Source organism: Macaca thibetana, chromosome 18 (genome assembly GCF_024542745.1).
Source record: "Macaca thibetana thibetana isolate TM-01 chromosome 18, ASM2454274v1, whole genome shotgun sequence".
Taxonomy (NCBI): Eukaryota; Metazoa; Chordata; class Mammalia; order Primates; family Cercopithecidae; genus Macaca; species Macaca thibetana.
In genome coordinates this window covers 27,857,075-27,875,774 of record NC_065595.1, presented here as the reverse complement: position 1 = coordinate 27,875,774, position 18,700 = coordinate 27,857,075, and the positions used below count along the sequence as shown (strand labels likewise).

General features: G+C 37.2%; 1 protein-coding gene across 5 annotated transcripts in view; it reads left to right on the top strand.

Annotated features, from left to right (window-relative positions):
• Positions 1–18,700, top strand: part of DCC (DCC netrin 1 receptor) — a 1,219,717-nt gene that overhangs the window by 336,929 nt on the left and 864,088 nt on the right. The window lies entirely within an intron of this gene.

The window sequence follows — 18,700 nt, the reverse complement described above, 5'->3', positions numbered from 1 at the left end:
CCATGTCAAGCCTTGAATGGACTGTATTCTTGACTATACTGATTAGCATTTGCCCTTTAGACTGACATCAAAAACTCTGCCTTCCCTCTCAGAGCCCTCAAACTGCCCCAGGCTGCTGGAATCTGTGTGACAGCATGGCAAGATTAACGTTAAGAAACACACAAAAGGCAGAAAACAAATAGTGCTGCTGCCGTCTTATTGGTTGGCATACTCCTGGGATGATCTATAATCATTTCTTCAGCTTAGAAATCAGCCTCATGGTCTTTGGAGTAATATGAAAGCTCCCGAGCCCTGTGGGTTTTGTCCCTTCTATTGTTTATACAAGTTCATTCATTTTGCCATTAATTTTAATAAGGATATAAGATTTGCTTTCTTTGTTGTTGCCTTTAAATTTTGAAGAAAATAAAGCAGAACAATGAAAAGAGAACTCTAGCTCGTAAGATTTATTTGCAGGTCAGCTGTGTTAAAATTCTTTCCGCTCGACATATAAGAAGCTTAAAAAAATAAATTACTGTCCTTTTTAAAAAATGCTCTAAAGCATTAGTGTAAAAAGGATGTTAGGAGAGAATCATTATCATCTCTGTGTGTTTACAAAGAACACGCATAAATATATGCACACACAGTTAGAAAAGTAGTTCTTTAAGAATTCCATGCCACGAAAGATTTAATTAACCTTTTCACTAGGAAACCAGTTCTGAGCACTGCCTTCATTATCTCCTCTTTCTGTTTCCACCCTAAGAATCTCACACTCTATTCCTTTCCTCTGCTTTTCTCGCCCCATCCTTTTTGCCCATTCTTTCCTCGGTGACTCTATTGTTAAATTTACCAGCTGGTGATAGATTCACATACTCCTCTTCATTTCCGATAGTAACCTCCTCACTTCCACACTTCAACTTTTGCTGTTACCTGCTTGATTGCATTCTCTTTACCTTCAAAAATTTTAATCGAAAAAAGCTATATTGACCTATGAGTGTAAGTAACGTTAGTTGAAACGATTAGTAGTCTACAAGCTTTGAAATATTATTTTTCCAGAGGGTATAACAATTTCTCTTATATGAATGTTATTTATGGTAATAAAAACAAAGGAAATTCACTATAAAAAAAATTTAGTAAGTGGTGATATGAAGGAATGCATATTATAATTATCATTATTTTACTATTATTATTTTTTTAATTTCAGATATTAAAAGAGACTTAGGAACACAGGAAGTATGCTCCCCTGCAAGCACTGGGAGGCCATTGAAATCACATGCAGATCAGCTCTACATTTTTTGATAGTGTGTTCATTCTAAAACTAACTTTCAGAAGTTACTTTGTTGTTGATGATGGCGACTTATAGCTGTTTTCCCCGTTTCATTTTCTCCTATCTATTGTTAACAGAAAATAAGCATGTATATTCATATAGCCCCCATCTTTGCAGTGCCTGGACGTGCTGGTTGCTAGGTAGCAGGACACTATGAGGTAAGCAGGCCCATACTGTATATCTCTGATTGAGCAGACATGCAGAACCCTCCACAGGAGAAAAGTCCTCTGAATTTCCTTGCATTTTTGCTGAACCAAACAGAATTATTATTGCATGACAAAGTACCACTTAGCCTTATGGAATTTCCTGGCAGTTTCAGTTTAATCATTGCTGTAAAGAATCTATAAGTCTTTCTTGGTCATTACCACAAAATTGTGTAGCAGGTTTACTTCTCTAAATCAAAACTTGGTTCTCCAGGATCCTGTTCCCTTTTAATCTTTGTGGGTTATTAAAATTTATCACAGAAGTTACCTAAACTGAGGTGTTAGTATCTGATGTCCTGTATTCTAATAGACTTTTAAAAAATCATATATATTGTATAAACAATGCTGTATCTAGAATAAAAAGTCAAATAATCAGATAAAATTGTATGGCATTTCACCACTGGGGGAAAAAAAAAAAGAAAAACTACTCTTCAAATATCTTGACTTTTAATTAAAATACATGTATTATGTGGAAGGATTAGGCATGACGTCAGGCTTAGAGGGAGGTGTAGATTCATTCATAAAACATTTCCTGGGTGCCCACTGTGTTCTTGGGACTGAGCAGTGATGTTACAGAAAGCAAGACAGCATCCTGGGCCTTACCTATGAGGAAAAAGTTATAAATAGACAATTATATTATGCCAAACTTTTAAGCAGAGCATAGTGACAGTGTTTGGGGGCACAGAGGAGGAAGCAACCAACTAGACCTGGGGGAATTAAGAGACTTTTAGATACTATATCTTGAATTTCCCAGGACTTCAACTTTCCAGGAGCAGAAGGTTAGTGATCTTTGCTGGCTTTCCCAGCTAATCCTCCTTATCCATCATGCACTGTTCTGCAGGGAAGTCTTCCTGGATGTCTTATCCCAAATGAAATTCCTTTGTCCTATGTTCTCTCGGTTCCTTGCTCCCTTCCATCAGAGGTCTTATCTCAGTGTTTAATTATATATTAAACAATGTTATTGAATACCTGAATTGAGATTAGTATCTTCTCTACCATTATACTCAGTGCCATCAAGGAAGGAAGGTAGCAGGTGTTACTCACATTATCCCCGTGGAACAACACAGTGAATTGCACACAGGGCAAACCCAGTAAATGTTGAACGAATGAGTGAATAGACTTGCAAATCATGTCATTTAGGTGGCTGCCTTCCCTGCCTTCATGATAGGGTGGCCAAGTTTATATTCCCTGTCTTAGATATTGTTAAAAGAGAAAATCTTTTCTTACACTACCCTTCCCCATCTAAATTTGCCATATATATTATATAGCTGTTGCCTTTTGCCTAAGATAGATAACATGATACAGAACACTTTTAGATGAATGCTTTGGTTGGTCATAAGGCAGAGGAAAAATACTGGTTAGTTTTTACATAGGCCCAACTATAATGCCTGAAAACTATAGTGTCTGAAATCCACTCAGAAACTGTTAGTGAATTACTATTGGTGGTGGGGTTGGCATTTATTAAGTGCTTACTCTATATCAGACTTTATGTTATCCCTTCAACTTATACTATCACATTTTAATTGCACCACAACAACATGACTTTGATATGCTATTAGTCCCATTTCACAGAGAGGAATGCAGAAGTCTAGACAAGTCAAATGGCATTTTCTGAGCTCTCAGTTAGTGGGTGGCAGAACTGGATGTCTATTCCAGGTTAGTCTCACCCCCAAAGCCATTTTTTTTTCTCACTGTACACACTCCCCTATCCATCGTCCGTTACTCTCTGAATCCTTAGGACACATTTATCTACATATCAACTATTTTTGGAGTCCAAATTTGCCAGTTAATTTCCACGTTATCAGGGAGATGATGTGTCACCTCTAAACACACACCAAAAAATTTAAGAATACTCATTTATTTGATTGATAAGAGTGAAATTTCTTATTCTAAATAGGGATAACATTAGGCAAAATTGTTCAAAAGTAGTGGAAATATTGTTTTTATGGATTACTTGGTTGGTTTGGGGAGAAATTATCCTTTGTTTACTCTGAAGCAGGGAGCATTTCTGATTAGTTCCCTTTGTCAATATATATTAAATATCGAGGAGCTGCTGCTAATTCTGACTCTGTTTTGGAACTGCCACAGATGGACCCACTGGTAGGAGAGGGGTTTACTAGTGCTTCACTAATAGAGAATATAGTACTGGATTGAATTAGAATTAAGTCTTCCTTTCAGTCTGCTTGTTTACTAACATGAGTGCAGACAACGTGAGGAGACCCTCTGTGCCATTCATAACATAAAGCAGGGAGAAATGCCACTTTTGTGTAGCTTCCAAGATGAAGATTGACTTTTACAATTTCTAAATAGAGTTCTTCCCTTCTAAAAAGGTGCTACAATTATAATAACTTAAAATATTACAAGCCCAATTTTATCTCACCTAAATCTAGAGGGTTAATAAATGTTTCCAATGAGGTTTATTCTAGAAGCTTTGAGAATCTGGTCACATAATTAGCACTAAAAGCATTTAGCTTTGTGAAAGCCACACCAAACTTGCCATTATTAACTACATAAATAGAAAGGGCAATTTGCTAATGGGGCTCCATTTATGGAAGTTTATGGATTGCCTAACTTTGCCCAATTTACTCAGGCACTTCCAAATATGAACCAGTCAATGTAAAACACTGAATGGATTTTAATTCAATAGAAAAACACATTACCTAGTTGGATGTAAAGAAATAAGAACCTTACATCACAGTGCATTTACTCTACAGATCAGGTGCTAGTGATACAAAGTGGGCAGAGCAACAACGAGAAAAATATCCTTCTGGGATAAAACATGCACTCCGGTGGGAGAAACAAGCATTAATTAGAAAAGGATTTGGAGGAAAATGCATTCCAGACTTAGGGACAATGGGATGGAAGGAAGCCTGTCACATTCCAGGGATGTGAAGAAGAATAGTGGACCTGGAGAACCAAGAGCCACTAAATGCTTGTGAGATGAGGCTGGAGAGGCAGGCAGGAACTAGATCATGCAGAGCATTACAGGGAAGTCATACATTCTTTTTATCAGTAAGCACCAAGCATCTGCTATGAGGTGTTATTCTGGGATAAACAAGTGAACAAACCCAGTGATGTCCTAGGAAGGCAGATAATTAACACAAAACAGACAAATATAAAATATGTCAGGTAGTGATAAATGTCATGAAGAAAACAAAACAGACAGAGTGAGGTGGATAATGACTGGGGGAAGGGTTACTAGTTTATAGAGAGTAGTTGGTAGGATAAGGTGACGTGTACATCAAAATCTAAGGAAAGTGGGCCAGGTTTAAGGTTTTAGCCTTTCTTCCTAAGAGCAAGTGCTAAGTCATTGAAGAATTTTAAGTGTTGAGGTGACATGATCAGAATACCATCTGACTAGATCATTCAGGCTATAGGATACAAAAGAGATGAGACTAAGAAAGAGTAGAAACAGGAGACCAGTGAGGGAATTACTGCAGTTTTCTGGAAGGAGATGTGGTGGCTCAGACCACATAGGATACATGGCTGAATGTGAATAGATTTCATCACTGAAACTGGTTCTTATTCCCATGTGGTTCTAAGTGCTGTTTTTGAAAGAAATCTCTAAACTAGGACTAATGAGGAATGGTTGTAAGTCTTTATCTGTTTCATCTCAAGCCACTTTTCTGCTTTATGCCTTCTCTATGAAAGTAGGTAATGGTTCTAGGGTTTTTTACTTCTTAAGGCTTTTGAAAAAACAGGTATGTAAGAAAGACTTGAAATATGTAAAACTGCTACATCATATAAGGAATGAGCAGTTGGCATTCTATAATAGAGAGGTTGAACACCACTAATCCTCTTTACCAGACTAGAGGACGTGCAGCTCTTTATTCTTCTAAATTTGTAGAGCAAACACAGGGACAATACGAAGGAACCCACAATTCAAATTATTTATTTTTCACTTTGGATATTATGTGAACATGATTTAATATTAATTGACATATTGATTGAACTCAACTGACAAAAAGTCTATATTTTAACAATATCTAAACCATGGCCTATTACCAAATGCTAAGTTTAGGTACAGAACTAGGTGTCCAGATCCATTCCCAGGTCTCAGGTTCTGAATCTCTTCATGACCCCAACAAGAGCTCCCTTTTGAGACTCTCAGAGAAGCTTCACTGACAGAAAGGGGAGGAAAGTGAATCTCCAGACTCCTTCCAATTCAGAATCCCAGTACCATCCTTTGCATAACCCATAGTTTGGAACATCTCCCAATGCTCAGTCAAGAACTTAAAAAAGTCTTATGTCTCATGCACATGTACAGTGGGTAAAAACCATGTATGTACTGTTGGTAAAACTACACAGCCCCAGGCAAAGAAACAACCAATGGAATCCTTGTGTGCACATCATATGGATGCATTTGAATAAAATTGAACCATTATCTTAGGAACCTCTAGTTTCCAAGTCGATATGAAACATATATAATCCTCATCTGTACCATATTATTTTGCTTCTAACAGGAGTTATACCATCCATGTGTTGATTTCAATGACGCTTAAAAACAATGAACAAAACAGTTCATTTTTCTTTGTTTTGTCCATAGGTGTTCTTCCAACTACTTCTGCCCATTTATTAAAATATACATTTTGGACATGTTGGTTTATTCACTTTGTGGTGAGGTTATATTCCGTGGATATCTGATCTTTGTTAATCATTGTGTGGCCAAATGAAATCAAACACATGCATTGAAGCAGTGAATAAGATGTGGAGTTAGCGAGTTTGATGGAATCACAACCAGCAATTTTAAAATGTGACTGAATTCTTCTCACAATTAAAATATTTCATTATGCTACTTCAAAGCTAATTTCTTTCTTGTTTTTTTTTTTTTCTGAATAGTTGCTTCCATTAATCTCACTCTAGGTAATGATGGTAATGATACAATTATATGTAATCATTGCCTGAATTCAATATGCAACACATCAGTTCCTTTGTGTGGTGATTGTACACTCTCTGCAATCCTGAGATTTGGAAAGTTTCCATCACGTTATGCCAAGATCAGATTCAAAAGTCTCTGACATTTTGCATAACATCAGTCAATCGGGTGTTCCAACTGTCCCTTTTAGTGACTGGGCAAACTCGTCCATCTGTCTGGTGCCGGTGGAAGCTAGGGATGGAGGCATGAAGCAAGATAAGTCGGACTGGCCATTTACATAATTTCCAAAACACTTAAAATATTCAGAAAAAAAATTAAGAGCAAGATCTTTGTAAAAGGCCTTCAAGTGTACAGGTGGCTAATCTGCTTAAACTACTAATGACACAAATCATAATCTAAGTGAACTTACGTTTTATACAAAGTTAATATTTATTTTTAAAGTTTAAATCTATTTTTCTAATATTTATAGCTAATCTTACTAGTGGTTATCATTCAGGATGAATTTGTTCCTCAAAATCCTGATAGGTAGATGTGTGCTTCCAATTCCTATTTTTTTAGCACTATGCAGATGCAATTTTGATTGTTATGTTCCAAAGACAGATTTTGTTCCACACACTTGCTTATTCAAATTAGTTCAATTAAGGAATAATACTATCTGTATGTTCCAACACAATAGAATTAAACATGTTCATATCTTCTAATAATTAAATAATAAACTATGCAGGTAGCATTAAGATACTAGCTTATCTACTATCTTATGCTTAAATTTTTTCCTTGCCTTTCCCTTTTTGTTTCCTTCTCAGAATAAATAGGAGGGCTTTCTTGGTCTCTGGTAAATATTTAAAATTCATAATTTTACCCTGGCCTGTTAATCTGATGTATTGATCATTTCCTTTAAAGGACAATGTCAACACAAGAGTAAGACATGGGTTGCAGTGGGTGGAATGACAGTCATATCGAACCTTGCTATGGTTTGGATACGGTTTGTCCCCACCAAAACTCATGTTGAAATTTTGATTCCCAGTTATGACAATGTTGGGAGGCGGGGCCTATGGGAGGTGTTTGGGGGTGGTACCTCATGAAATGAGTAATGCCCTCTCTCAGGGGTGAGTACCTTCTCATTGCGGCAGAAATGGATGAGTTCTTGAGACAGCAGGTTGTTAAAAAGAGTCCGACTTTGTCAGTTTCTCTGTCTTGCTTCCTCTCTGGCCATGGGAAGTAGATAATAGTGTTTGTTTTCTCTACTCTCCCACCTCCCTCTCTTCCTTCCTCTGTTCTCCATTTCTTAAATATATACTGTTCAAATAATATTATATTTTCAAGTCATGATCTGGTAAGGTGGAAGGGATTCAAGGTAAATTAGAAAAGCTCCTTGTATTCACATTTGCAGAGACCCTTCTACTCCTGGCAAGAGATAAGATGTGTACTTGGTCACTACTAAAAAGTAGAAAACAATGTATTATATTAGAAAAATGCTTATATGGGAGTAAACAAAATCCAATCCTTCTCCTCATGGTCTAACTGGAAGTTCCTGTATTAACATCAATGTTCAAGAAAATTCTGCCTCAATGTAAAGGGATATCGGCCAGTCCACTGTGACCTACACTCAGAGTGTCTTTGATGTCCACACTGCCAATGTTATTCAACTGAGTTATTCCTCAAATCTTAGGAATTTTACTTCTGAGGCTTCCTCTGGCACTCTCTTTCACTTCCTTCAGAATATGATGACAGTGCATGCTAATCTCCTCATTTCCATCCTTCTTGATGGTCAGGCTACACTTAATACTTACTCCTGTTAGGTTGTTCAGCCAACTGGCCACATATCATTGTGGCTACTTGGGCTGACATATAATAGGGAATTTTCACATAGCTCACCAGAATCTCTTTTAGGCCAGCCTACCTCTGTTCCAACAGAACTCTACATGACTGACTAAGCACTATAGCACATCAAGTCTGAGCTTTGAAAGGATTTTCCTATTTGGGGGGCACTGCTCAATTTCCCTTGGTTTACCAAAGAAACACAGTACCTGGCAGTGTTTGATTAGTCCACCTGTGGTTTTTGGAATTGAGGTAATGGTACCCCTACATTGTCAGCCCACACTTTCAAAAACAGTGTCCAAAACCCAAAAACACCTAACTAAGATCCCATCACATCCATAAGATTCAGAGCCCCATTAGACCCACAAATTGTTATGGACAATTTCTATTTCTTGTGAACTGTGCAAAAGTTTCTTGAGGAGCACAAATCAATTGAGCATGATCCATGAGCTCCTTTGCATATCACCCTAAGAATGCCGTGAGCTTATGTAGGGTGGATTTAAGAGGGCTGGAGATAAATCAACTAGTATCCAGGGCTGAGGTCTTAACACTAATCCTCCTCACTGAGAGTTTGCCATGATCATATTTTCGCCAATCCCTCAGTCCTTCTCTACAATTTCCCTTTGACCCCTTGAAAGCATAGGCTGATCTGTATAATCTGACTCTATGTCATTCTTGTCACCCCAGAACACAGATCATCTTTCCCCACTCTCTCATATTCTTCCAAGATCCTTTTTCATGGTAGTTCTGCTCCTTAGGTTGACCATCATCTTCTTTCACTCTTCCTAACCCATAGAGTGTAATTAATCTAGTCACTTACTGGGACTCACATCTCCTGACCCTCACCCATAACCTTTACTCTTTAAATGAATATACTGCTCAAACCTATTCCAAAAATTGAGTGTAACTAAGACTTCAATTTAGTCTGATTTGCCCAAACAATATGGACACATCTTGAATTACTCTTTTGGAACATTAGCTAAATATTTTTTAAAGGTTAGGCTAGTCATTAGCTAACTACACACACACACACACACACACACACACACACACACACACACACATATATATTTTTTTTTTCTTTTTTTTGAGACTAAGTCTTGCTCTTGTACCCCAGGCTGGAGTGCGATGGCACAATCTAAGTTCACTGCAACCTCCGTCTCCCAGGTTCAAGGAATTCTCCTGCCTCTGCCTCCAGAGTAACTGGGATTACAGACACCTGCCACCACACCCAGCTAATTTTTGTGTTTTTAGTAAAGACGAGGTTTCACCATGTTGGCCAGGCTGGTCTCAAACTCCTGACCTCAGGTGATCCACCCGCCTTGGCCTCCCAAAGTGCTCCCAAACTACAGCTAACTATTTTTAAAGTGTGTAGATATTTTTGCAAATAAATGTAGTTAACGTATATACATACAATTTAAAAATGTATACTCAGACTATTTCTCAATATTATGGTCTGTTAGCAAGCAGAATTGTTTTAAAAATCAATTTTTAAAACTCAAAACCAAATATTGTTACCAAAGTGTTCCATGGGAATTGGCAGTGGTACCTAGAATTTTAATGCCTTTACAAACCAAAAGTGTATAGTTATTGTGGATGGAACATGTGACGATTCAAGGGAAGCCTGACAAACCATACTAACCACGGATTATTTCACTCAAAGAAAGATGGGAAACAAAATAATCCAGAGAGCAGTGCTTTTATTTTCGTGACCCTTCAGTTGTCTTTGACTGTTCTTTCCTTTGGCTTTTCTGCTTTGTAAGTGTCTTTGATTCAAGGCTGTTTCATGATCCACTGACATATAAGGAAACCATGGATCTAAATTGCCCACCATTTCCTTTAGTGCACTGTTAGATGTAGTCAGTCCTGGGAACTTGTTTGATAAAGAAGTTTTGAAAATGTTCAGGGATCTTTTTGTTTTTGTATATTGGATAATTAACAATGAATTTTGCCTTGAGGTCAACATACTTCCAATATTTCCTAAAGAAATATTTACTGAAAAGTGTAGATGTGATGTAGGCACAGCTAGTGTGAACCAAGCCCTGGGCTAAATGACTTAGGCACATAATTGTAATTTTCCCAGTAACTCTGAAAAGCAAATAGCAATATCTTAATTTTATAGATGAGAAAATGGAATCTCAGAGTGATTGCACTTTGCCATATATTTATGTTAGAATTTGACTTACCCGGGTATGTGTGACTCTAAATCCAAATTATTTTTAAGAACTTAAGCTCTTTCAGGTCTTTTATCTAAAAATGCTACAAAAAGAAGGAAATGGGGAGATGTAGATGAAGATTTAAAGTAGCAGATACATAGGATGAGCAAGTCTAGGTATCTAATGCACGTGAGGACTATAGGTAGTAACAGTGCACTGTATATGAGATTAAGGCTAAATGAGTAGATTTTAGCTGCCTTTGTCACAAAAACAAACAAGAAAATGGGTAACTATATTAAATGATGGATATGGTAATTTGTTTCACTATAGTAACATTTTTACTATTTTTACGTATTCTATACCATCATGTGTTATACCTTAAATATATATAATTAAAACTTATTTAAAATGTAAAAATAAAACATGAAGCATGCTGCAAATAATAGTAGCTCTTTTTTTGTAGTTATGAATAGATATGGATATTTAACATTCCCATTGCTAATCTTCCACACTAAGCAACAGTAACTTATTAATCTTACCCAATAAATACTAAGTACAGAAAAGATTAAGGCACTGTGCATTTATTTTGATTAAAATAATTTATGTAAATTTTAATTCAAATTAGTCTCAGCTTTAGGCACCTAGAATATTAATTCAGAAAGCAGCCTTATTAGGTTAGCTTCAAATGCACAGGATTTTGGTCAAGGATATTGAAGTAAACATTTTATCTTTATTAGCCATCAATTGGCAACCATTTATTGAGTACTTTCCAAGCATCGGGGAGGAGCTTAGACCTGAAAGAAATTTCCATCTGTTGGAGCCATATGACTAAATCACACAAAACAACTTGAGAAAGAAGCAAGAAAGTTCATAATTAAGTGCTAATTTGCTATAGAAATTCAGAGAAGCAGTAGGTTATTGAAAGCATCAGGATTCAAGGAAAATGTCATGGAAGACATTTCATTTTGGGTAGCCTTCAAAAGATGTGGGGCAGCTTTGGGAAGCATGAAAACTATATAAGAAATAATAAGTAGAAAGACTTGTGTTGGGAAGGAATGAATGAAGTTGGATAAATTGACATATCTGGTTCCAGAGAATGCTTATAAATATGTTATTTGTCTGTTTTCCTGCATAGACTGTCAATTGAGTAAGGCTAGGGACCCTATGCTTCTTCCTCACCTGTGTCTTCAAGCACAGTGCCTAGCATGGTATAGGAGCTTAATAAATACAGGCTATCTCCTCAGTATATAAAGGCAGATGAATCTAGATTTTGATATAGTAGGAAATAGAAAATGCGAATTAGAAAATATAAATTAGAAAATATAGAAATAAATAGCTGTCTGATTCAGTGAGCATAGTTGTTAATATTACTGGTATCATGTTGCTGAAAAGACTTAATTTGGGGTAAAATTTCCTTCAATCACTTACGTATGCATAATAATGGAGGTGAGGAGATAATGGCCCATGATTGGATAGTAGGAAAGTTACTTTCACTTAGCTGCAGACTCACATAAATGCTAGTGATTTGTTTGCGTTTGCACTCCTGAGCAGACTTCAACAGAAGTGAAGTCGAACCTATTTTGACTAGAAGAACAAAAATCCTGAGTGGAAAGTGTACTAAAGATAAATGTGACATATTCATTCATTCAGTCAGCTGAAGTTGAGAAAAAGATCCACAAGCTCAGTCAAGCCTCCAAATGACTGTAGCCCAGACCAACAGCTTGATGGCAGCCTCACGAGAGACCATGAGGGAGAAGTACTGGGCTAAGCTGTACTTAGATCCCTGGCCTTCATAAACTGTGAGCTAATACTTGTTTGCTGCTTTAAGTCAGTCAACACATCTGAGTGGATGGCGTTGAGTGCTCAACACTGTGGGGATATAGAGAAAAGCCTTGGCTTCTGCCGTTAAGGAACTCAGCTGGGTGCAGAAAAAGACACGTATGTACAAACACATACTGTAAGAGGCAACAGGAAGAGGATTGAGGGCAGTAGAGGCTTCACAGCAGAGGTGACACTTGAGTTGGGTTTTGAAAGATGAACATGCTTTGGACAGGTAAAGAGGTTTGGGTATCCTGCATTAACTGTTCTACTTTGTTGAGGATGTTGACAAAATTACAGAAATGAAATAGTTGAAAACTCAGGCTAATAGTAATTATAACAACAATAATAAAGTACATTTATTTTATGGTTTCAACAGTATTTCCATATACATTAATTCGTTTGATCCATACAAGAACCAAAGGAGATGGGCTGAGAAGTCATTATTATACCCATTTTATCAGTAGGGAAGCTAAGGTTCAGAGGGACCCTGTGGCATGTCCAAAATAATGATTCTGCTTTGTGAAAACAAGTACAAGTATAAATCAATGTATAAAATGAAATGACCTTGATAAAAAACCATGCTAGAAGAGGTCAGAAGGAAGTAAAATCGCTTCTGTAGAAATTTTGAATAAAAACTGCATATAGTGTGAATGATGCATTTGTCACAAAGGCTGGGTTTTGTGTCTCAAGGCGCTTCTCAGGGAGGTGAATGTACTGGTGTCAGAAGTCAGGTGCTCAGCTTTGTAAGCTCTCAAACCTGACTTAGTCAGCATATACATAGGTCTGCCTCTCCAGGGAATAGTCATATTATTAATAGCAAAGTGCATAGATGGATTTATTAATTTGCAATGAGAAATAGCACTGCCATGTACCCCCAGAATATTCTGTTGGCACAGCTAGCATACTCATTCCCTGCAGGCAGATATTTGAGGGAAGCTCTATTATAATGAAAGAGAAACCTGTTGCTGCCCATAGACTCATACCGGACAGTTTGCTAGATACATTTAAGAAGTGTTCCTTGGTTTAGAGGTGGGATGGGGTGATTCAAGCACTTTTTCTTCTGTTTAGAGATCACTCTTCAGGAACATCAGTCCTCTGGTCAAGACTCCCTTGTCCCCCAACATAAGTTTGCTTCTATGACCCTCTGTATTAGTTTCCCAGGGTAGCAAAATACCAAAAACTAGGTGGCTTGAACAGCAGGAATTTATTCTCTCACAGTTCTGGAAAGTAGAAATTTGAAATCAAGTTGTCACTAGGGCCACACTCCTTCTGACGGCTTCCGAGAAGAATCCTGTTTTGTCTCCTCCAGATTCTGGTGATTTTGGCAGTCTTTGTCATTCCTTGGCTTGTAGCTACATCACTCCAATCTCTGACTCAATCTCAGGAGGGTTTCTTCCCTCTGTGTGAGTCCTCTCTTCTTTCAAGGACACCACGTCATTGGGTTCAGTGCCCACTGTAATCCAGGAGGATCTAATTTTAACTTAATTACATTTGCAAAGACCCTGTTTCCAAATAAGGTTATAATCACAGGTACTGAAGATTAGAATATAGAAACACCGTTATACAGGGCACAGTTTAATTCACCACATGGGTTTTTCCCATGCTTCCATTATTGATCAACCTCACTCCCACCCTATCCTGGGTAGACCCATTCTGCACTCAAGTGTTAATTTGGCCTGAAAACCTCTTTGCTTATAACTGACCTGGCCTTTTATATCAATGACTTTAGGGAAAAAGAGAGTAACAGGAGTTAGAACAGTGTTCCCCAAAATAACTTGGTTTTTAATTTATTTTTGTTTCCAAATGCCAAATCTTTCCTTGATTTCTAAACCCACAGATTGAAAATCTCTGCAATCACTACTCTATTAAGAATCCACTATTAGTGATGTGAGCTTGTGGGGATGGACAATAGCTTGAGAAGCAACTTCAGGGTTGGGAGGAGGGAAACTTGGGAGGAAGACTTTGGCCCTCCTTCAACACACCCAAACTAAAAACAGTAATGCTATTCTTTGACAGAGTAATGCTGTTTTATTTCTCAATCTTCTGTCAAATGGAAACAAAAGGATCTTTGCCCATTATTTTCCTTTTTATGTACAATATAAATTGCTACAAATCAAACTTTAAGGGAAGCTTCCTAGCACTCCCTTCTCACCAGATTAGTACCTCCTAAACCTCTGCCCTATAGACATTCTGGCACCTTCTGTTCAATCACTGCATTCTGAACGGATTTGTAGTTTCTCTCTCTCTCTCTTTTTTTGTTTTTGTTTTTGTTTTTTTTTTTTTTTGGTTTTTTTTGACACAGAGTCTCACTTTGTCACTCAGGTTGGAGTGCAGTGGTGCAGTCTCAGCTCACCGCAATCTCTGCCTCCTGGGTTTAAGCGATTCTCAGCTACCCAAGTAGCTGGGATTACAGGTGTGCACCACCACACCCAGTTAATTTTTTTGTATTTTAGTAGAGACAGGGTTTCACTATATTGACGAGGCTGGTCTTGAACTCCTGGCCTTAAGTAATCCGCCTGCCTCCATCTCCCAAAGAACTGGGATTAGCAGCGTGACCTGCCATACCTGGCCAGCTTCTCTTTTAGAGGCTGTTTTTATTTACCACATATCTAAATTCATGGTGGGAGGGTACCTGTAATTATACCATTTATTCAAGTGAGGAAATATTCATGTGAGGAAATCAGATACTGCCAAGCATAAAACAATAATACAATTATAAAAAATGAAAGGCAAGACATAAGTATGGTTGAAGAAAAAGTACAGTCATTAGAAAGAAATGTACCCTTTAGAAACAGGTCCTCTGGTCTAGAAGCCAGGAGAGTTTGCTGCTCCTATAGGTTGTGGCCTTGTTCACATGACTTCACCTGTCTCCTCAACCTGCGTTTCTCTAAAAGGAGGGTATTAATAAGTAAATGGTTGATGGATGGTGAGAGTCGGATTTCTTACTGTTAGAGAGGGAAGTTACAGATAACTACGAGGCAACTCGAAAGAATCCTGGGGTATTGGATTTGAGTCAGAGACATTAGTATGAGCTTTTAATCAGTTTAATATAGATTCAGAAATAATTGTGCATGTGTGTACACATGGGTAGTTATACATATATAGATTTGTACGTATATATGTATTTAATACATACACATTATATATTAAATATATAATATAATATCTAAATATATACTCTAGAAATATTAAAATATATGCAGAATACATAACTATATATTACATGTAAATATTATACATAATATATTTTATATAATATTTACATATAAAAAAATATGGGATATATATATTTATATCTATGTGTCTATATATATAATATAATATAACATATATCCCAGCTTTTCCATTGAGAGGGACTAGAAGCAGTGATGTTCCAGTAGCAACAAGTACATCTAATGCCTCAATTTTGGTTTTTAAATACTATTCTCTAGTAAAAGGGATATTGGCTCTTTGGAGAAATAACTGATTCTAAAACTGAGTTAGGGAAGTATGAGATGAGCCAAGAGCATCCTGTAGTCTCAGAGAGCAAGGGACTCCTCAAAACAAAAACAAATTGAAAGGTACCTTGGAGACAATATGAAAGAGCTCCCAATTGTCAGAGCTGAAACAAATTTGAGCAACAAAATAGTGTGGGATTGGATTACAATTCACAATACAAAATAAATATACCTGAATACATGCCAATATAAATTAGTAAAAAAAAATATAAATAAACAATTGAATAAAGAAACAAAAAATGGAGAAGGTACAAATCTTTCTTGTAGAAATATTCCAAATAATATAAGTGTGGGCGAGACTTAGTGACTCATATCCAAACAATAGAGCGTGGAAAGGGGATAAAACAGTAACGTTTCAGTGAGAACACCCCAGAAGCCACTGGCTTGATCAGTGATCAAGGTTAACATCACTAGTAACAAGTCATGTAAATAGCATGTCCCCTGATATGGTATGATGAGGATACTTCACTTCTGTGGAATTCTTGCCAAAAACCTGTATCTCCCGCCTGATCATGAGAAAAAGGTGAACAAATCCACACTAAGGGACATTTTGCAAAACACCTGGCCGGTACTCCTCCAAACTATCAAGGTGGTGAAAAAGAAAGACTGAGAAACCATCACAGACCGGTGGAGACTAAAAAGATGATATGATGACTGGATGCAATGTGTAACTCCTGATTAGATCCTGAGGAAACAACAGGACATTAGTGTAAAAAACTGGTTAAAAAAGAAAAAAGAAAACTGCTGAAATTCAAATAAAAATTTGAATTTCAGTTAGTAGTAAAAAAAATAATAATAATAAAGGAAGGCATTGTTCCAAATGGCTCAGTCCCTTCCAGTATAGAATTCCATACTGTTCTATAACTAAAGCAGGATCTCAAAGGAAGTGTTGACGCAAGAACCCAGTGTTATTCTTTCTAATTTATTTTATATTTTTTAAATGCTTCTTTTTACATATACTTTTTTTACAATCTTAAAAATATAGGGAGTTGCAGCAGGCCTTGCTGCAGATAAAGGAACCCTGGACACGCTGCCACCAGTTTCAGCAAGAAAAAGAGACGGTAGAGCTGAGTAAGAGATGGTACTGGGTTGTGGCTCTCAGGAGAATCACATTCTAGTCCGGCCTGCCTATTGACATATGACCTTGGGCAAGTCACATTTCTATGCCTGAGTTTATCTGTAAAGTAAAGAATTAGGTTAGTAATTATCTAAGTTTCTAATTGTAACACTGTATAATTCTACTGGTTCTCTGTATGTAAAAGTGGTAGAAGTCTTAAGAACAGAAGATAAAATTTCTAGAGCAGGTAAAGGATGTTCTTTTGTACGCCACAGTGACACCTTCTGGGGAAATCAAGAGTTGCCTCCCTGAGTTGGGTAGCTTGGAAAATCAGGTTTTACGTGAGAGGAAACCATTTAGACTCAATTTTGACATTAGATGTAAACTTCGGTGAAGCAGGTTGAAAGGAATGAATTTTGCTGGTCTCTTTCTTGCCTCCCATTCTCTCCGGCATTATCTAGCATCGTTCTGACACTGACAAAAATTAACTGTGGCATCCTAAGCAACTTACTTAACCTCTATGGGCCTCAATTTCTTCAGTTATAAAATGGAGATTAAAAATAACTACTTTGCATTGCTTTATGAGAGTGACTCGAGCACATACAATTCCAATACTGCAATTTGTTATGTAAGTCTTTATTTGAGTGTTAGGACTTTTCCAGCCTCCTGATAGTCTTCAATTATTAATGACAGTAGTCCCTTCATGTTGAATGATAGAGAGGGCTGAAGCAGAACCTTGGCTGCTCATGTCTTTGAAAAACCCTGAATTATGTCAACAGGATAGATTTACTTTTTCCTAACATGAGAACTTAAAGGAATTTTGGATATAGTTATATTCATTTGTTGAACATGATTTATGTTTATGTTCATAAATCGGCAGCATTCAAGTCACCGGGAGTTTTTTCCTGGGGGTACCAAAGCGACAGCAGGAAAACACGGTTGTGGCTATGGCTGGCATTCAGTGGTAGCCCTAGTGGAAGATGGATAACTGGGGAGTATTTTGAATATGTGTGGATTTGTGTTAAATGGATTTTCAAGAAAGGTTCTTCTCCAGCCAGGGCTTCACCTTAGCACATGGTCTTAGTTTATTGTAAACTATATTTTCAATTATAAACTGCCCAGTCTTCTCTCTGTACATCTGCCCTCCTTTTTTGGCCATGAGAAAGGAGGAATCCATTGCAAGGCACCACTGGGACCTAGGTGTCTAGCAGAACATCTGGTCCCAGGAAGGCTGTGGCTCCATTTACAAATTTAAAATCTATACAGTACTTTTAAACCCCATATTCAAAGTTTTTATTCTGAGCATTGAATGAATGTATTGTTAGCAGCTTAAAGATAATTTTGAAAGAAAACATCAAACAAACAAGAAATGAAAAATGCGATTTCATAAGTGCATACACTAAAGCATATTCACATATATAATTTAAAATAATTTTCAGAATTTAATGAATATGGTCTTCAAAATGTGAAACATCCTTAAAGTTATATACATATATCTAATAAAGGACTAGAAAGTGGAATCATGTGTGACCTTGAAGCCTTTCTGTTCCCTGTCATCTGAACAAAGCAAGTGTCTGGAGAATTCCTTAATAAATACGAACTTTCCCTCTTCCTTCATTTCTCCATTTCAACCAAAAACTGGGCTATCAGAGCTCGAGCTCAACAGGACATCTGGAGAAGAGTGATAGAGCCAAATGGAGTCTATGATAACCCCAAACTCTGAGAGAAGGGAGAAACAGAAAGACCGATCAGTCTTCAGAATAAAACAACCGCAGCTTTTGTGTTCTGAAGTTGTCCGCACGATTAGATTCAGCCCTCTACAAACACTCACTGAGCACCAGGTGCCTGGTATGCCATTGGGAAATGAGTCTATATCTCTCTTGAGAGGAGATGCAGATAAGCAACTAGGGCTAAACTGGAGCCCAAAAATGTTCTAAGAGGGTGAAGTAGGAATAATTAATTACAGTGG